At 36.1% G+C, this 21,678-nt stretch overlaps 1 protein-coding gene across 1 annotated transcript in view; it reads right to left on the bottom strand.

Annotated features, from left to right (window-relative positions):
- The window catches only part of ADGRB3 (adhesion G protein-coupled receptor B3), a 902,542-nt gene that overhangs the window by 374,922 nt on the left and 505,942 nt on the right, over nt 1–21,678 (bottom strand). The window lies entirely within an intron of this gene.

Below are 21,678 nucleotides of genomic sequence, written 5' to 3'. Positions count from 1 at the left end.
TGTGTGTGTGTGTGTGTGTGTGTGTGTGTGTGTGTGTGTGTGTGTGTACATGGACATGTTTAAATTATTCTAGGTAAGTAGAATAGAGTTTGGCTCAGAAACAGATAGCACATTAGGAATTTCATAGTATGCTAAATACAATCAAACCTCCTTCTTCTACCACAATTAGGTCATTCTTCCTATCCAAGTCACCAAAGGACATCTTTCTATTGCCTTTATAACCCAAAAGTAAATGATTATCAAATTACTATTTAATTCAAGCAAAATGGATTATAGCTGAGTTCAGAAATAACTGATTTCATATCCCATCTCAGATATTTACTAACTGTATGATCCTAAACAATTCATTGAGACTTTCTCTGTCTCATTTTCCTCAAGTGTAAATTGGGAGTATTGGACTCAATAGCCTCTCAATTCCTTCCAGCTCTAAAACTATTTGTTGTTATTCAGTTGTTTTCAGTCATGTCCAACTCTCCATGACCCCATTTGGGGTTTTCTTGGCAAAGATACTGGAGTGATTTGCCATTTCCTTCTCCAGCTCATTTTACAGATGAGGAAACTGAGGCATACAGGATTAAGTGACTTGCCCAAGGTCATATATCTTGTGAGTGTCTGAGGCCAGATTTGAGCTTAGGAAGAGGAGTCTTCCTGACTCTAGGACTGGCACTCTACCCACTCAACCTAGTTGCCCTAAACCTTTGATACTATGAAATACTTATTGACAACCTGCTGTTGTGCTAGGTCCTGCAAAACCAGAAAGGTCACCATAGAATTATGGAGGTGGAAGGTACCTTTGGAATTATGTGGTCTACTCCTCTTATTTTTTACAGATCAAGAAACTATGGCCCTGCAAGGTTAAATGATTTGCCAGAAGCCACATAAGCATCTAGCAGTAAGATCATGATTAGAACCCAGGTTGCACCAATCCTTAACAAGTGCTTTACTCACTACCCACATGCTACCAAGTAGAAAGCATGGTCCCTTCCTACAGAGCTTAGATTTTTATTACAAAGAAGGGGTATGTACAAATGCAATGCTGTATACATTTACTAAGTGCCAATTTCACAAAAGGCCTTGTCCTGGGTTCTTCTGGGTATACAAAGATGAAATCAAATGTTTTTTTTTTTGTTTTTTTTTTGGCAAGGGAAATAAATAAATAGGTGATTTATTTCATTTTGTCTGAAAAAATTAAGCTCTTACTATGTGGAAGATATTATGTTAAGCAACAGTTATGACAGCTATGACATAAACTCTGTTGTCAGGGGCAGCTAGGTGGTGCAGTGGATAGAGCACTGGCCCTGAAGTCAGGAGGACCTGAGTTCAAATCTGGCCTCAGACCAAACACTTGACACGTACTAGGTGTGTGACCTTGGGCAAGTCACTTAACCCCAATTGCCTCACTAAAATAAATAAATAAATAAATAAACTCTGTTGTCAAGGTTTTGTTATTTAGTCATCCAATTATGTCTGAGTCTTTGTAACTCTGTGGATTCCTGTCTATGGGATTTTCTTGGCAAAGATACTGGAGTGGTTTTCCATTTACTTCTCCAGTGGCTCACCCATCCATAGGCAAACAGAGGTTAAGTGACCTGCCCAAGGTCACACAGCTATTAAAATTTTCAGAGGCTGGATTTGACCTCAGGTCTTCCTGACTCCAAGCCTAGCACTTTATCCATTGTGCCACTAGGCTTACCTTCTCAACAATCTAATAAAGGCAATCTAACAAAGGGAAACACCTAGAAAAAAAAGGATAGATAAAGAAATAGAATGTAATTTTCTTAAGGGTAAAAACAATCTCACTTTAGTGTTTGTAATCCTAATGCCTAGCACAGGGCTTACCAAATAGTTAATACTTAAAAAAATGTAGTTGATTAAAAATTTAAGTGCAAAAGAAAGGTTTAGACAAAGTGCTACAAGAAATCTGATGAGCAAGAGGTCATTTTCCCTGTAAGACAGATGGATAGAGTAGGTGGGACCTGAGTTGAACCCTGAAAGAAGGGACGAAATATAATATATAAAGGGAAGGATAGAATCCAAGAAGGAATCCATTCTAGGCATGAAGGCAGTGTAACCAAAGGCACAAATATGTAAGAAGGGCAGTATGAGAATGGGGGAATAGGATTAACACAGTTCTGATGTAACATTAAGTAGGTAAATATGAATAAGATGAGTTAAGGCTGAATAAGTAGGCTGAAGTAATATCTTGGAAGGTCTTTAATACCAGATCAGGAGTTATGTTTTATTTGATAGTACATAGAGTCTCACTGAAGGTTTCTGAGCCAAGAAATGACAGTAACAGAGTGGTACAATAAGAATTACTCAAGCAATTATGTGAAGGATGAATTGGAGATGGAATAGGCTGGACAGAGGGATAACAGTTTGATAATCATTGCAATAGTTTAGTTAACAAAAGATGAGGGCCTGAATTAGGGAAGCTGTTGTCAGAGTAGAAAAGAGGAAAGACAAGAGATTTTGTAGAGGTACAGTCAACATTACCTGGAAAATGACTGAATATGTTAGGAGAGGAAGAATCAAAGATTGCTCTGGGGAAACAAGCCTGAGTGATTGGGAAAATAGTGGAGTCATCAAAAGAAATAAGGCCATTAGAAGGAGATTTAGGCTTTAGTGGGAGGCATGGGGGAATGATTCTAGTACATGTACTCTTCAATCCAGTGATCTGGGCCTCATAGCTGTTTTATGAAAAATATACTCTGTCTTTTTGCTTTGAGAATTTTCTGTCTGTCCCCCATATCTGGAATTTTCTCCCTCCTCTACTACACCAACTAACTTCTCCAGCTTCCTTTAAATCCCAATTAAAACCCCATCTTTTACTGAAAGCCTTCCCAAGGCTCCTCAATTCTAGTGTTTTCTCTCTATTAATTATTTCCTATTTATCCTATATGCATATATCCTATATATGTATATAAAATATATTTTATTGCATGCTGTCTTCCTTGTTAGATTATAAGCTCCTGGAGGGCAGAGACTGTCTTTTGCCTATTTTTATATCCTAGCATTTCACAAAATACCTGGCTCATAGTAGGGAGTTAATAACTATTTATTTATTGGTTGATTGATTGAAAGGTCAGAGATACAATTTTGAGGTGCCAAAGGGACATATAATTAGAGATATCTACTAATCAGTTGGGAGTCTAGGACTGGAACTCTCTGGGGTTATAGATTTCGGAAATTTTCTGTATAGAAAGAATAGTTGTAGTCATAGAAGTAAATGAGATCACCAAGAGAGATAATGTAGAAAAAGAAAGAGAGAAGTCTGGGGTAGAGTACTGGTATACACTCACGTTTGAGGGGGGAGAGGATGGGTATGAGGAGCTAACAATAGAGGAGTGATAGGAGAGGTGGGAATAGAATCATGAGAGTACAGCATCATGGAAACCAAGGGAATAAAGGTTATCAAGAAGGAAGAAGATCCTCAGGGGCAAAATGTGATAGGACAAGGAGGATAAGAACAGGAAAAACAGGGATGTTAGAAATACAGAAGAAAGGTGCAAATGAACTGGTAGGGGAAGGAGAACCCACTTCTGGCTACTACAGCTGGAGGTCAAAGAGACTTCATGAGACATTGAAATACAAACAGATACAATGTCCATAACTAGCTTTCAAGTAATAAGATTATTTGTCATTAAATTCCAGTAATATGGTTCCTGAAAGTAAATAAATGTTCTGTGTGTGTGTGTGTGTGTGTGTGTGTATGAGAGAGAGAGAGAGAGAGAGAGATTGTGGATGGGGTTAGTCAAAGATAGCTTCAGAGGAAGTGAAATTTCAGCTGAACTCTGAGTAAAATTCTGGGATTGATATAGAATAGCTAGGGGGATGTTTCATGCATATCCTCTACTCTCCCTGCTGAGTATATTGCACCTGTTAGCTTTCTAAACAAATATTTTGTGATTCAGCACAGTGTAACTTGTTGCTTCAGAGTTGTGTAGTGTATTTGTTTAGAGCTTTTGTTCTAAAGAACTCAGAACACTTTGTACAGATTAAACAATTCCTCCTTGCACAATGAGGGAAGTTTTTCCACAGTGGGGAAAGGAACAAGGTGGAATCATGGGGGTAGGAAAGGAGTAGGTGTGGCTATTTGCACTGAAGACTTTACTGGCCTTTCCATCCATTCTAGAGCAATAAGCAATCAATGTAATTAAGGAAGATGAGGCAATACAACCAGTTTTGAAACTGGTCCTCTCAATACTACAGATACAAAACAATTGAATGCAAGAAGATAGAAAGTAAAAGTCAGGTAGGATTCTTGCAGTAAGTCTAAATGGTTGTTTTGGGTTGGAGTCCAAGGGTGTTTCTTTTTCTATTTCTATATATCTGTATTTCTTTCTGGTATGCTCATTACCTGTAGAGGTGTGTCCAGGAGAGGATTTATTGTGTGTGATCTTCTTATGATTATGCTCATAAGATTGAAAGTCTGGGTAGGGTAAGCATCACTGGGTATAGTTTGTGATGATTCTGTGCCGATAGATCCAGCTGATATTAGGTCCCTGATAAGTGTCTTCTGGGGCTACTCCCTTCCTTTGCATAAAGAAACTAGGGTTGCTAAGACATTTTACTGAATATGTTCATGCTCTTTTTAAATTCTCTTCCCATACTTATGGTATAAGTAACAATAGAGCTATATTTCATAATTATTGGTCATCATGAGCAATATCAACACAAAATATAAGTCAGTTCTAGAATAACACTTAAAATATATTTTTACAGCTTTTGATAAACACTTAATACTAATGAACTAACTTTTTACCTTTACACAAGGGAGTACAGTTGAGATTAGTCAAGTCATTTCAATTCAATTAAAAAAAGATTGAATTTCTACAATTTACAAAGCAAAGAAAAATACAAATGCAGAAATGAAACATTCCCTGCCTTCAAGGAACTTAAATTCTACTGGCAGTGATGAGAAAACTACTTTTGCTCCTATCCTAAGCTTTCTAGTCTCACCAAACCTTCTCTTTGGGTGTACTTATGAGTGGAAGAAAGAATCAAATATTTTTCAAAGAAGTCAAGTATTCATGATGTGCTCTTTTAATAAATGTAGACATGGCTTCCAGACAGTCTATGACATTGCTGATCAGCACACATTAGAATTCTATACTGCTTAGTTCCTCCCAAGTGTCCCAACATGTCCTAGAAGACACAAATACACAAAAATATTGCTTCTCTATGCCTATATTTGAGCACTTTCTTCAGCTAGTAGGGCCAAGATTAAGATAATTTACTCATGATTTGTGAAAGATTAGAGAAAATTAAAACAAGGATATTAGAAACTTCATAACTGAATATGTCAATTATTTATGAAGTCAGAATCTAAGATGGGAAATAGAAAGCCAAAAATAAAAAGGTGAATGAAATTTATAAACTCCAAAAGAAATGGATAAAAAGCTCCATTGAGAAACCACTTGTAAAATATTTATGCTATAATTTCCAGATAACTTTAAAAGGACCAAGTTATAAGATCTGTTATGAGAAATTTATGGAAAATCAATATCAGGAAATGCTGAACCCAACAGAAAATTGCAACGAAACATGGTAGCAAGACATGAGAAAATAAAAAACAATATGAAATTATAATGTATAAATTATTTTTAAAATGATAAAATTTAAAATAATTTGGAATGTATGGAATGATTAGGTAATATGGACAAGAGATTAATTTACCAGACTGACAAGCTGATTAATATTAAAGTCCGTGCCTCTGAAAATTTTCTGAAAGGATGCATTACACTTGACAAAAGTGGCCCAAAAAACCTTTTCAGTGAGACCAAACACTGTGCTCCCACTAGCATAGCTGAACTCATTTCTTTATCCAGTTTAAGCAATTCCACCGCTTTATTTTCTGACCTTTTTTTTAAAAAAAAGTTCTAATATCCATTCAACTTCAATTTCTCTCCTTTCTCTTTTCTGTTTCTCACAGCCGTCAGTCAGTAGAGACTTAGTGTATTATCTCAGGAAGAGCTTATCCACTTATCTAACAGTGAATTCCTGTGGATATTTCTACCTGTTCCCTATTTCTAGAAAGGTCTCTTTTCTGCTTCCTTTCTTTTTTCAAATCTCTACTTCTTAATCTTTTATTCTGTGAAATCTTTCAACTGATATAGTATCTCATCTTCTAAAGTTTGAGATGTGTCAGAAATGAGAAAAAAAGAAATATCAGCAAAGCCAACTGACCCTCATTCTTGTGAACTGTTTTTCTTATTTTCCCCTACAATCCCCTGGTGTCTGTAGATACTACCTATCTCATCTGTGATTCATAGAGCTGAGATTGTATCTTACAATTCTTACACTCAGTACACATTAAGTGAAAACATTATTACTTTTCATTATATTCTCTTCCACATTACAAGCACTCAGTGAATGTGTCCTTGTTAATTTTTGACTTGGAAGCTGAAATTAACTTTTCTCTATCCTACAACCCTCTTAAATCAATGTCCCTGAGTGTATAGGCATCATAAAGGTTTGCCACATGTATTCTGAGCTCAATAGTCTAAAGTATGACTTGAATTTCTGGTTCACATCTAGGAGCAGAAATATCCCAGTGTCTTCTTGGGTACACAAAGGAGGCCTCTCCTGCTTATCCTTTCCCCACCTCCATGTTATTGTCCCATGGCATTAACTGAGAACAACCTCAACTTTATTTTATGTTAGATACTATTTTATTTTTACCTGCATTAAACTTTTTTTTTTTAAATGTCTCCCTAATTTCTCTAGGCTGGAAGTACAGGGCCTATTTGCAGGCCTCATCTTAATCCTGATCAGCCCAGGGTCTTCGAACTGCTTCATTACAATCTGGATTTATTTGCACTTCCTTAGGCAACTGGTGAGCCCCACTAACAAAGGCTCACTATATTGATACCAGAGTTAGTGCTGACACCTGATCAGCATAGGCTACTGAATCTCAGAACTGCTGAGCTCAAGATTCTCCAGCCCCAGTATCTCTGGAAGTCGCAATTACATGTATTCCCCCAATACACCAGGTTATGTCAAGGACTATGCTGATGACTGCTATAGGAGCACTAGAATTGCTGCTTATGTACAGCCTTAATTTTTTTTACCTCTTATATTCTTATAATACCCTATTTTGTTGTTTCGTGACTAGAGCTACCCCCACAGAATTTCTTCTACCATCCCCACCATGACATTTGTGCATATAGTGGATATATAATTTGAATTCAGAAAGCGGTGATATGAGAAACCCCTACCTCTATGCACTTTATGGTCCAGTCAACTGACTTTCTCTCTATTCATCACACAGGATGCTCCAATTCCAATCTCTGTGTCTTTGTACTGGCTGCCTCCTGTGTCTGAAATGGCCTCCCTCTCCATGACTAACTCTTGGGATCCCTGATTTCGTTTATGAAGCAACTCTTCCTACTTAAGACCTTTCCTGTTTAACCCACTCCACCACTTCAAGTCCCAGTTATTAGTTAGTTTCTTCTCTCCTCAGATTACCTTTTATTTGTTTGTTATATACCTACTTTTGTGTATGTTAGAATGTAAGTTGCTTGAGTACTAAGACATTCATTTTTGCCTTTGTAGCCCTAGCATGATGCATAGCAGAGGAGACATTGAATAAACTCTTGCTTATTGATTGATCACAAAAATAACTTTTCAACTACTGCCTGACTCATTAAATATGGTTATAAATATCACTGTGTATGAAATTCAAACTACATTAATAATTCATACTTGTATTATTTGTGCTATCAAAAACTTTAAAAAGCTACACACTTACAAATAGGTTTTTAAAATTCTAAATTCTGCAATGTCCAATTGTTTTGAGTTATGAGGTTTTTTTAAAAAAATGGTAGCATAATAATTACATTTAGGAAATATACAGAACATGAATTTGAAATGCAAATATGACAGTACATCATGAACACGTCTGCCCAAATTCAGATATTTTTGGTTAGAGAAAAAAAGATATATTCAAAGAATAAATAAGAAAATTGAAGCCATTCACGGACTTCCTCAATTGCCCACTAGCAAGCTGCTAAAACTCTCTATGTCCTCATCTATATTTTCTGTTTTCTACCATTTGTCAGAAGGATAAATTACCTTTCTTCTTGCCAAAGCTATCTTCTACCTGTACCCTCAATCTCATAGGATCATAAAGATTTGTAAAGGCACCTGAAAAGTTATTGAGTCCATCTTCCTCACTTTAAATATAAGGAAACTGAGGAACAGCAGTTAAATGTCTTGCCCAGAGCCACATAGCAAATAGCTATTTGAAGTTCAATTTGAACCCAAGCCTTCCTGACTTCAGTGTTCTATCCACTCTATCATGCTGCCTCTCAATTCTATCAAAATTCTTCTGTCAGTTCTTTCAAAACTTATTCTGTCCTATATCTTCTAAGATGGAATGGAAATGCATTTGTTAAAAGTGTACTGTGTGCCAAGGATTAGTCCATTAACCACTTCTCTCCTACTCTGATAATGTTGTTATTTCTATCAAAAACTTTCTGAGGCTTCTCATTGATAAATGAATAAAATATACATATATGATCTTAGAATTCTAGGCCCTCCATGACCTGGTTCTTACCCAAACTGTCCTATTTTGCTCCCCGTTCTTATCCTTCCCTTTCCCATCTTCGTGCATTTACTCACACCAGTCTCATCTCTAGAACTGACTCCTTCCAAACCTGTCTTTAAGGGACTAGGATATTTTAACATGGCTCAAAGCCAGGAAATTTTCAGTTCTAATCTGGCCTCTAACATCTACTGGCTGCATGACCTTGGATAAATTACTTATCCTTTCAGTGCTCTAGGTAACTCACTAAGCCTATAAGTCACAGAGAACAACAGTTACAGTTAACAAGCATTTATTAACTTCTTACTATATGGTAGGTATTGTTCTAAGTGCTAGGAATACAAAGAAAGGCAAAAACACTAACATTGTCCTCAAGGAGCTCACATTCTAGAGGAAGATACAAAATGTAAATAATTACATACATATGAGATATATACAGAATAGATAGAAGGTAAGGGCACTGTGAATAGTGTTGGGTCTGAAGTCAGTCATCTTCCTGAGATCAAATCTATCCTTAGATCCTTACTAGCTGTGTGACCCTAGGCAAGTTGTTTAACCCCATTTACCTCAGTTTCCTTATCCATAAAATGAGCTGGAAAGGAAATGCTAAACTACTCCAGCATCTTTGCCAAGAAAACCCCAAACTGCGTCATGAAAAGTTGGACACAACTGAAAAATGACACAACAATAAATCTTAGAAGAAGAGAGCCAGTAGTTTCCAAGAGGGGCCTGGGAAATGCCTAATACAGAGGGAAGGATGGAGCTGAGTCTTGAAGGAAGCCAAGGAAGCTAGGATTTTGAACAGTATAGACATAAGAATAGTCTGCATAAAGGCAGAGTCAGGAAACTGTGTCGTGCTCCAGGTATAGCAAGTAGACCAGTGTGGCTGAATCATAGAGTTCAGGGAGGGAAGGAAAGTGTATGAACAACAGAAATGAAATGCATTAAGCATCAGACAGATTCTGGAGGAAAGATAGAGTCACTGGTGGTTACTAAATAGAAGGGTGACATGGTCAGACCTGCATTTTGGGAAAACAAATTTGACAGTAGAAAGTAGGATGTATTGCAGTGGAGAGAGACTCAAAGCAGGGAAACTAAAGAGAAGGCTATTGTAAATAGAGAGGTGATGAGGACAAGAACTCATGTGGTAGTTATGTGAGTAGAGAGAACAGAGATTGTAAAACAGATGTTATGAAGGGAGAAATGACAAGACATGACAACAGAAATATTGGGGAAATGTGAGCGAGGAGTCAAGAATAACAGGAATGCTGCAAGCCTGATCACTGGAAGGATGGCAATACCCACCACAAGAATAGGAAAGATTAGAAAGGAGGAGGAGTTGAGGTAAAAATGACAAGTTCTATTTTGAACATGTTGAATTAGAGTTAACAATAAGATATGTCTAATTCCAAATGTCTAAAAGGCATTTTATGATATGGTTCTGGAGCGCAGAAGAGAGAAACTTGCTTTGGACATAGAGATCTAGAAAAGATCTTCATAGAGATGATAAGTGAACCCATTGGAGCTAATGAGATCTCTGAGCAAGACAGAGTAGAGTGGGAGAAGACAAATGGACCCAGGACGGAGTCTTGGGGGACACCCACAGTTAGAGAGTGTGACATTAATGAAGATCCTACAAGAGGAACTGATGAGAGGCCAGATAGGTAGGAGCATAACCAGAAGAAAATATGGACAGGAAAACCTTAAGAGTGGAATTACAGGGAAAAAGCATTTATATAGAGCCTGCTTTGTGTCAGACACAGTGCTAAGTACTTTATAAATATTATCTCATTTAACCCTCACAACAGCCCTAAAAGGTAGATACTTCTTCAGTTTTTACAGTTGAGGAAACAGACAAATGGATTAAGTGACTTGCCAAGGGTCACACAGCTAGAAAATGTCTGAGGCTGTATTTGAACTGTTTTCTTCCTACTCTAGACTTAGCACTCTACCTACCTGTGAGAGGTATAGACTATCCAAAAGGAGGTGGTGACCTACAGTGTCAAAGAGATCATAAAGGTAAAGAAAAAGGTCATTAGATTTGGCAACTAAGAGACCATTGGTAGCTTTGCAAAGGACATTTTCAATTGACTAGAGGTCAGATTGAAGAGGGTTTAGAATATAGTAAGAGGAGAGGAAGGGCAATCACCAATTGTAGATGGCTTTCTCAAGGAATCTAGTTAGCTATGAAAGGGAGGAAAGATATAGGATAATAGTTAATTGGTATGATGGAATCAATCTAGGATATTTTTAAAGCTCAAATTGAAGAAATATGGATGTGTAGGCATCAAAGAAGGAGCCAAAAAATAGGAAGAGATTGAAGATTAAGTGGGGATGGTAGTGAGGAAGGTCTGTTGGAGAAATTGAGAGCATGTATAAAGTGATTTGTCTTGGTAAGGATAAAGATAAAGATAAAGAGCATGTATAGAGCATGTATAAAGAGCATGTATAGAGAGATTTGTCTTGGTAAGGAAAACATATTTATCAGAAACAGGATAAGGAGAAGAGATTGGGCAGGGGAATGATATTTAAATTATGTGAGATGAGGAGAAGAGAAGATGGCACAATTGGTGAATGGTAATTTTTTAAATTTTTTTTCAGTGAAATTTGAGTTGAGGTCTTCAACTAAGGGATGTGGGAGAAAATGATAAGAAAGAAAAATGTTTGAAATATCTGCTGTGGTGAAAGGGATAGTGGATTTATTAGAAGGAATTTCTTCACCTGGAGGTTCCCTATACAAATGGAATCCCACATATAGTTCCTTTTCTATCTCTATCCTTACCTTGAATTTATCTGAAGTATCTCCCTTTCTCCTCTCCTTTTTCCCAAGTTATTCATGGTTATATATACATACATATCTATCCATATCTATCTATCTATCTATCTATCTATCTATCTATCTATCTATCTATCTATCTATCTATCTATCATCTATCATCTAGCTATCTACCATCATTTGATTGTAAACTACTGGAAAGTAAGATCTGTGACCAATTTTATTTTCTTATTTGTATTCTCAGCACCTAGTTACATTGTCTTGAAAATGGGAGACATCATAATTTTTCTTAATTGGACTGAACATTAATTTTAGCATTTCTAGAAAAATGTTCATCCTGTTTGCCTGGTTTTCATTAAAAGTTTTTCCATTAAAAGTCATTATTACCAAAAAAAATAATGCAACCCCACAAAAGCAGAAGACAGTAATTAATTAAAAAATGTAAAAATATAAAAGCCCCCTTTTGTAGAAACTGAGTTTGGAAGGAAATGGACTTGACCTTTCTTTAACTTTGTGGTGTGATTTTTAATTGCTTGGGTTGGCATTAGTGGTTGATTTCCATGAAGATAAAGCACTGACTGATATTATTTTGATTGTTTCTCACAGATGAGATAATGGTAATGATTGGAGTCATTATAATCTTACATTGTGTTTTCTATTAAGATTTTATGAGAATGTAGATCATGATTTATTTTAGCTTTTAAGTCTCTTAATTTGATTAATTAAATCTCAGTAATATATAACATAGATAATATAAACAAAACTTGTAAACTCAGTGCCTTATAAGTTCAATGTGTTTTTGTGATCATAACCAGCTTCTCTATAGGTACTGGAGCTGTGATTTCTCTGGAAATACAGGTAAGGATTTCCTTCCCATCTCCCAGTGTAGGTTTGTACCTCTTTTGTAATTTCTAGTCTTAGAGACTAGCCTAGAAGATTGGGAAGTTAAGTGACTTGCCCAAGGTCATACAGACAATATGTGTCAGATTCAGGTCTTGGTCATAAAACAGACTTTCCATCCACAAGGCTATGCTGCCTCTGCTGTTAATAGAACAAATAGTTTTATTTCCTAACCATAATAGTCGACATACATTTGTTTAGTTGCACACTCTTGTAGGGAATGGTTTATTAATCCATTTTAAAGAATATTATTACATGCCTATTTGTCTGGAATTTTGCTAGGCCTTGAGGTACAAAAGAAGAAAAGAAAAGAGGGTAGCCCCTTCTAGGATAGTGATAACTTTGGAGAAATCACTGGGCAACAATTTTGTTGGAAAAGAGACCATGTGAAGGAAAGAGCAATGAAGAAGTTGGCAGGGCTTCCTGATCCAGATCCATCTTCCTAGCAGTATAATACAATAGAAAGTATGCTCACTTTGGAGTCAAAGGATGTGAGTTTACAATTTGTCTTGGTATGTACTACTTATGTGACCTCATGTCCCCTTCCTACTCTCAGTGTTTTCATCTGTAAAGTGAAAGGGTTGAACTAGATGGCTTCTGAAGTCACTTCCATCTCTTTCTATTATCCTACTCTAAAAGATACAGTCTAGGGAATTTCTTTCTAGGAAAAGTGAGATATTGTGAAACCAGGAGGAATATGTAAAGAAGGAGTTCTCAAAGTGCGGTCGGGGAACCCCTGGGAGCCTGAAAATCCTTTCAGGATTGTCTGTAAGGTCAAGAATATTTTCATAATTCTAAGGCATTTTAATCTCTAATATAGGAAATATCATCAGCTAAAACCCACATTAGCAAGGAACAGATAGATGGTTCAGTGGATAGAGCACTGGACCTGGAATTAGGAAGACCCAAACACACTCCAGATGTGTGACCCTGGGCAAACTTCCATATGTCTTAAGCCACTGCAGAAGGAAATGGCAAACCACTTCAGTATCTTTGCCAAGAAAACATGACAGTATGGTCCATGGGGTCACAATGAGTCAGACAGGAGTGAACAAAATCAACATAAGCATTTTGTTCTTTGGGGGTATCCTCAATTGTTAAGAGTTTAAAGGGTTACTGAGATCAAAGAGTTTGAGAATGGTTGGTGAATAAGATGAGAGGTGTTGATTTAGGGAATCCTATAGTCTTTTTAATAGATTAAGTCTAATAGAACTCAATTTTGGAAGAAAAGAAAATGTTATACTCTCAAAAGGCAAAAGATTGTATATGTATTGGAAAAATGACCAGATCAGGCCAATATTGTGGATACTTGTACCATCAAAACAAATAAAAACAACACTTTTTTTTCCCACTAAAGAGCCATGAGAGAGTTAATGTTGCTCTTGAATAGACTATACATGGCTGGGAGTTTCAAGAATCCATACTGCATTACCTATTCCAGCCAATTCCCAGAGGGCCTATTATAGTTAACATACTATAAATGCTATTTGTTAAAAAGCCTTTTTAAAGAACACATTAAGCTTAGAAAATGTTAACTTGCTTTTCCCCAGACTCACTATAACTACTAACTCCTAACTGCTGTTTTTCTTTTCCTCCACAACTATGTATGAGACAGACATCATTTGCAGCATTAATACGCTTTCCTAGCCTTCAGGAACACTGGTGTAGCAAGTATTCTTGGATGTCAGGAAACAGGTGAGAGTAGCAAAGAAGTTTGTTTTGATCAGATTGTATCATCTCTAAAATAATCAAATGTTTAATCCAATTATGTGACAGTGATTATTCTTCCAATCACTTTGCAATCTTCATATTTAGAAATATTTCCTTTTGTCTCATCTAAGAGTCCCTTTACTTTCGTATAAACTTATTTCCTCCCTAGTGGAAATGGAAAGCTGGTTTCTATCTCAAAAGCAGCAATTTATAAAAGTGGTGTTGTACTACCAAGTCAATCAATCATTCTAGCTCTGCCTCTTACAGACTGTATGACCTTGAGCAAGTCACTTAACCTCTGTGATCCTCAGTTTTCACTTTTATAAAATGAGGGAACTAGTTTAGAAGACCTCTAAGATCCTTCCCAGTTCTAAATCTACAACTACATGATCTATGACCCTAAGTGTTTATGTGTTCAGTATAGTGCTAGGCATTGTGGGGAGCATGGAAGGATGAGACATGAGTCTTATGCTCATTTGACTAGTAAAGAATATTAAAAAAATAATTGGGATGATAAGCCAGCATACAAGATAGTATGTATATAATTAGAGCTGAATTGTGTTACATAGACATTAGGTGATGGAGGAGCTCAGAGAAGAGGGAGATTGATCACTGTGGGCTAAATCATCTAGGTAAAGCTTTGTAGAGGGAATGGAATACGAGTTGATCCTTAAGAGGACAGGGCTTAACAATTATCAAAGGGGGGGTATTTTAGAAGAGGGGATCTTGAATGAAGGTACCATTCTATCTTCTGTTCTCTAGCTTAAATAATTCTGAATCCTTTAAATTTGCTTCATATGTTATTATCTGTGTAATAATTTTTCATTACTCAACTGGATGTTCTTCAAGTTTTCTATATTTTAATTAAATGTGAAGCCCCAAACTGGTGTTCTGATGGGGCTTGAACAATACAAGGATGATGAGAATTGCCTCACTTTTTTGTACATATGTGTGTGTATACACACGTGTATATTGTGAAAAATGATTTTTTTAGTAATCATTATCTTGGAGACTCAAGTCTTCCTCATCCCTCTTTTTTTCAAATTTCAGTTCTTCTTCAGAAGGATGTCAAGATCTAATCTAATGACTCTATTCCTGCTCATTGTGTTGCCCAGACAGGTCTGGGAGAATGTTGATTCCTCCTTATTATAAAGACAGGTGATTTGGAAAATGATGTCTCTGACCAGAATTAAGCGATCTCAGTCATGTATTGAAGACCCTCATTTTAATACAGCCCACCTGCCAGTGAGTTGACCAATCAGAGTTTATTGGTACCTCTTGGGAACATCTACTCTTTGGAGGGGATATAACTCTGTACTCCCAATCCCCAAACTGAACCAGTTTGGGACCGTAACTCCCATGCAATGCATGTATGTCACCAGCTTGTGAGAGAAATTAAACATGGACACAGCCTAATTTCATCTGTCCCTTAGAACAAACTCTGTGGAAGGTTGACAATTAAATGGTGTCATGACTCGGATTTGAACTGGGCCTTGGAGACTGGACTTCTTTCTCCCCCTGACAACACTGTAACTGGGCATCACACAGGACTTTTTTTTTTCCTGAAGTCTCAGCCCTGAAGGGTGGTCAAGTCTTATCCCCAAAATCTCTGCTCCTTCTCTCTTGGACTCCCTGTATTAGGGTACAGTCTGCTTTTCTCTCCAAGCAGCTCTGGGGGCAGAGACCTAAAGACAGGTCTCCTAGAAGGTAAGGATATCTTTTATAATTTGGTCCTAGGTCAGTCAGAATCCAAATTTGGGGATCTGGCTAACAAAACTACTGCCTCTTCGTTATCAGTCTGATGACCGTAAATATTGCCAGTGCTGGTGTCAATTGACTAAAGATAATCCTCAATTATGATAGCCCCATTCGGGTTCCTTTGACAGGTCTAGATTAATATACTAAAGATAACTCTAAATGTTTACCAGTTTAATTCTAATTCTGAAAATTAGATCTATGTGTACTCAGTATTACCATTCTGTTTGTCTGTCTTGTTCTCTATGTCCCTATGACTGTCATGTTTGTGGTGAAAGATTTAAAATGTAGCCAGGAAAACTTCTAAAGTTGGTAATTAGAGAGAGCACTGGGAAATAACTCCCACTTTAGGCTTTTAATAGGAGACTAAGACTTTTTTGGGGGGTCCCAACACTGGCTAAATTGGGATTACAAGAATAAAGTTAGATAATTCATAATGGAACTGAAAAAGCCAGGGTGAGACTCTCCCAGAAGTTAGTTGGGAAGTGGCATCAGTTAGCAGTAGCTTTACACTGAGAAACTCTAAATCAGGCAGCCCAAAGATAGCATCTTTGCACCCCTCCCCCTAATATATCTAATATAAGGGCAATGTGTTTAAAACTGCAAAGATAAGTTTTTCAGTTTTTTGGGACATTTTGATCATGTTTTTTGTTTTTTTTTTTAATCATGGTCTTGAACAAGATCACTTTAGGATTTCAGTGATTTGTTTAAAATGCATACTAACATTATAAAAGCTGTTTGTGAAGGGTGTGAGAGAAATACAGATCTCTTGATTTGTAAATTATTAAGCATTAACCCCCTCCAGGTTCTCAAAGGTGAAGACAAGCAGGACAAAATTGGGGTGAGTATGATTTTTAATTTGGAAAATCGGTGTAATTAAGTAACCAAGCCTTTTATAATCTGTTAAGGAGGTTTAGGAGTAGCCAGAATCCCACTTTTGTTTTCCAAAGGGAACATAAGCCACTGCTTGGTTTGTGCAGTCTGGGACATGGTTGATTATAAAGGAAGGTGGAGGTAGTTTGAGAAATGGGTTTGAAAGATTAGGAGAGAGAAATAAGGGCTTGAGCAAAAATATGGAAGGTAAAAAAATGGTTTGGGGACGGATAGGGATGGGCAGCAGCAAGCCCATGTGGCTCTAAGCACTCCCCCCATCCTTAGATGGTTGTTTTGGGTGCCCTTCTGCCAGTTTCAGATAGTCTGGGCATGTTGAGAGGGTATAAGGAAGGCTGATTTTGTTTTAAGTAGAAAGATTGAAAATGAAAATTTTATAGCTTGATTTGAAAACCAATAGACAAAATTATACAGAGTTAGAAGGAATTATGTCCATCCACTTTTCAGGATAAATCTGCAGGAAGGCCTTATTAAATCTAACATTACATAAATATTGTCTATGGTAAAGATATTAGTCATTGTGATTTGAGATTATTATATAAAATTTTAAAATGTTTCCTTATGCTGTTCGATTAATTATTGAGTTAACTCTGGAAGCTCTGGAGGTTTCTGCCTGGGGAAACTTACCACACCCTGTCAGCATTAAATCAAATTCCTTAGATCTTTTTGCCTGGAACAAAACCTTTAGCTAACCTGATGATAGCAGATGATTTCAAACTATTTGTAAAACTTTATATGCATTTCCTAGTATATACAGCCTGAAATTTCCAGGAGGATGGAATGGAGAGTTGGAATATTTAGGACAGCTCTTTATCTACTAAGTCTCAAAAAAGGAGATAGGACTTCCTTTTTCTTTTCTTTTCTTTTTTTTTTTTGGCGAGGAGATGAGGTTAAGTGACTTGCCCAGGGGCACACAGCTAGTAAGTGTCATGTGTCTGAGGCTGGATTTGAACTCAGGTCCTCCTGACTCCAGGACTGGTACTCTATCCACTGCACCATCTAGCTGCACCAGGGACTTCAGTTCTTTAAGGAAGTAGAGAAAAAAGGTTATTCGGAGCTGGGGATTGTTATCATGTGTCTTTTTTAAGGGAATATATGAATTTGTGAATAATATTTTCTCTTAAAGGGCCAAGAGTATTAGACTTTAAAAAAATTGAAATGTTTACTATCAGCGATTACAATTCCAGTTTTGATTTGATTTAAGTCAAAATCTGTCCTGAAGGAATAAGAACAGCATCTGAGAGTGCTTTTCCTATCAGGATTAAGCACAGAAAATATACATTGTTATTTGGCATTAAGAAATGTATGAACCATATGGTTCAAACAAGTTATTTTTACCTCAGTTTACTGTTCTGCAAGGGGATAATAATGGAACCCACTTCCCAGAGATGTTGTGAGGATCATAGGATTGTAAAGTGCTTGGCACAGTGCTTGGCATAGGACAAAATGCTATCTGAATGTTAACTGTTTAATTAAATGTAATTGCTTCATACTTGGTAACTTTATATGGGTTTTCTCAGATGTCATCAGTACAATGCCAATGGTGATGAGATGAATGATTTTCTGTGTAAAGCAATTTGAAAGTACATCCAATTAAATTAAGGTCACCTGACTGGTAATTAATTGGTTTTATTTCAAGTTTTAAATACATGATAATTGTTATGGTATTGTTATATTTCTAACTTTCCTTATAGTGTGTAATTTGGTAAACAATTGTATTATATATGTTGTTAGAAAATCAGTTGCTCTGATAATCTAGATGTTGTTAGATTAAGAATTGTACTATTAGAAAGAAAGGAAAAAAATGAATGCATCAGGGAACTGTTAGATCATTCTATCTGACCATGTATTGTAATATTCTGAAGTACTATAATTTAAGAAATCATAAACTTACAAGTTTTGTCTGTATTTAAAAGGGAAGTTTCAGCTAAAATTATTTGGTTCTCATTTATGAAAATTAAGACTGTTAATTAAGCTATTTGGAGTTATTGTTTAAATCAAATATTTACAAAAGTATTTTTGTGAAAGGAAACTTGCTAATTATGCAAAGAAAATACCTTGTAAAATTTCCTTCGTAATTTTTATCAACCCTGTGCAAGAGTTTTGTGTTGTGGAATTCTTACAGAGCAAATGGGTCCTCATTACAAATATCTTTCTGACTAGAGAATTTAGGTAAGTAGGAATTTTGTGATAATTAGGAATTTAGTTTGTTATAGTAACCTCAGGATAAATTGTAAGCTGTTTTTAAGAAAGGGAAATACTTTTATGATGAAATGCTTTGCAAAATCTTTTGTGTGATTTTCCATTTGCAAGCTAATTTGCTTCAGTAATAATTTGATATTGATCACATTTATGTCCAAACATGCTGTGAATTTCTAATTTCATTCTTAGGTTTGTTGTGTCCTTGGACTGGCCTTAAATGAGTGCTTTCAGGTAAACAGAGTCAGAGTCAGCAGCTCAAGTCAGAAGCAGCGTCAGAGATCTAAGGCTAGTAATTAACACTAAAGAATCTAAATTACTTTAATGAGCTGTAAGTGAGAAAGATCTTGTTGTTTAGATCTGAATTCATTCCATGGCCTAGCAAGAGTTAAAATTAGTATTTGAACTTACCATATGTATAAGATTCAATTCCTGCAGTATCTCATTCTTTGAGATTGAGTATGGTTAGAGAAGGGTAAATAAGCTTGAGAAACGGAGATGCAAATCTATTAAGAGTAGTAACTTATGAACTATCTTGTGCTATCTTAATGGGAAATTTGATTTTACTTATGTTTCTTATTTAATCAGGAACTAGTACATGTGCAGGAATATATGCACACTACTTGACTCACCTTAAAGATGTTACCATTGTTTAAGTGATTCTGAGAGCATTAGTATTTTTCTGTGATGATAGTCACATCCCTGAAACTCTGATTATTGGAACTTGCTATTCAAGACCTTATGGGACTGTTAACTGACATTATTCTAAGTCTGACTCCAGGTATGATTATCAAGGAATGCTATTGAGTCAATGATCCATGATGCCAGCAACCCTGTGGGGTCTATGAAATGCAGAGGGTGTTCTCATGGGAAGAGTTAGGAGAACGACAATTTAGCATGAGCTGAGGCAGGATTCTATTTTCCCACTATGACACCCAGCAGACTTTAAACCTAGTTCAGTGCAACTGGCCATCTACATAACCTCTGCCTGGAATTGACATAAAGTTAGGGAAACATTGTTCCCTTACTGTAGTTATGTCCCTATCATTTTATGGCAATTTTCTATAATCAAAAAGTTTTGTAAACATTAAATTTATTAAATAATAGATTGATGCTAGAACATCTGAATTATTATAGTAAGATGCAAGTATAAGATTGAGGTATTTGGCCTAGAATTTTAGACCAAATAACTAACTATTTAAGCCTTGACATTATTAGATATATGTTCCTGTATAAGTTAGGGTCCTTTAATTCCTCACAATGATATGAGGATAATTAGGTCAAAGATTTGTGAAACCAGAGTATGATTCTGTTATTTAGCTAATAGCATTACTGTCTCAGTTCTGTTACAGTTAGTTAATTTTAGAAAAAGAGTGGCTTGTGGTCTATCCTGTGAATACCTAAAAAGAAACATCCATTTTAATTAGGGTTATTTATTTGAACATGTCTAGAAGTTGGAATTGTTTTATTATAAATAACTTACTTGATATGTACTATTTTAAAATTTATTACTGAATGTATTTATGTATACCATTCCTGAACCTTTTGTTACAATGGTGGTTAATCTGGCAACTTTTCTGTCATTAATTCCTTAGTGGAGTCTCATCATCCTGATGGGGGGAATGAATAATATGAAGAATAAAAATTGGGTTCTAATTTTCTGTTTTTATTTGAGTTTCTTTATCAACATGACAATTGGCCAAGGTTCCAAATTTTGATTTTATAATAATAGAGACATAAGGGTTGAGTTAACTTTCATTAGTTGACCTGGTTATTTACAAAGTAGTTTAAAATTGTATTAAGATCAATTTTGTAGGAGATTTTAACAAAGAAAGAGGATCTCTACACAAGAAATCTTAAAGAAGACAGTCTGCTGGAGACTGCTTAACACACTCTGACTGGAAAACTTCATTTGATGGTGTTCTGAAAACCAGACAGCTGTATGAGATGAGACTCATAAGCCTTAAATGGACAGGTTATTTATTGTTTACTTTTTCCTTTGCATCTTTTTTATCTGTATGGTCTACTTACTGAAAAGGGGACTGCCCCCTTTGATTTGTCAATGTATCAATCAATTTCTCTCCCCCACCACCCCATATTGTTACCCATTACAAGTCCCCAAAACTCTTGATGAAGTTTTGACCCTATCAGTTAGTGATTAATTGAGAAGGCTCTGTCTCTCATTAGAATCAGATGGGGGAATATGAAAAATGATTTATTTATTTATTTTTAGTTATCATTATTTTGGAGACTCAGAGCTTCCTCATCCTCTTTTTCTTTTTTTTTCAAAATTCAGTTCTTCTTCAGAAGGACATTAGGATCTAATCTAATGGCTCTATTCCTGCTTATTGTGTTACCTTGATAGATCTGGGAGAATGTTGATTCCTCCCTATTGTCAAGACAGGTGATATGGAAATTGATATCTCTTTGACCAGGATTAAGTGACCTAAATCACATGTACTCAAGACCCTCATTTTAATATAGTCCACCTCCCAGTGTGTTGACCAGTCAGAGTTTATTGGTACCCCTTGGGAACACCAACTCTTCAAAGGGCATATAACTGTATTCCCAACCCCTAAATTGAGCCAGTTGTGGACTGGCCCCCTTAGGGGGACCAATTCTGAACTGTAACTCTAATGCAATGCATGTATGTTCCAGCTTGCAAGGGAAATTAAATGTGGACAGCCTAATTTTATTTGTCTTTCTTAGAACAAACTCTGAAAAGTTGACAATATATACATATATACATATGAGTAAATATACAAGTATACAAAATACATACATATATACAAATATGTTTAGATATAATAGTATGCAAGACATATAAGTGAGGTAATTCTCATTTAATCATGAATCTGTATGTATGTGTACATTTACGTATTGTTATTATATATTATAT

Source organism: Vombatus ursinus, unplaced genomic scaffold, assembly GCF_900497805.2.
Source record: "Vombatus ursinus unplaced genomic scaffold, bare-nosed wombat genome assembly UNPS02009835.1, whole genome shotgun sequence".
NCBI classification, from domain to species: Eukaryota; Metazoa; Chordata; class Mammalia; order Diprotodontia; family Vombatidae; genus Vombatus; species Vombatus ursinus.
This window is presented reverse-complemented; position numbering and strand designations above follow the sequence as displayed.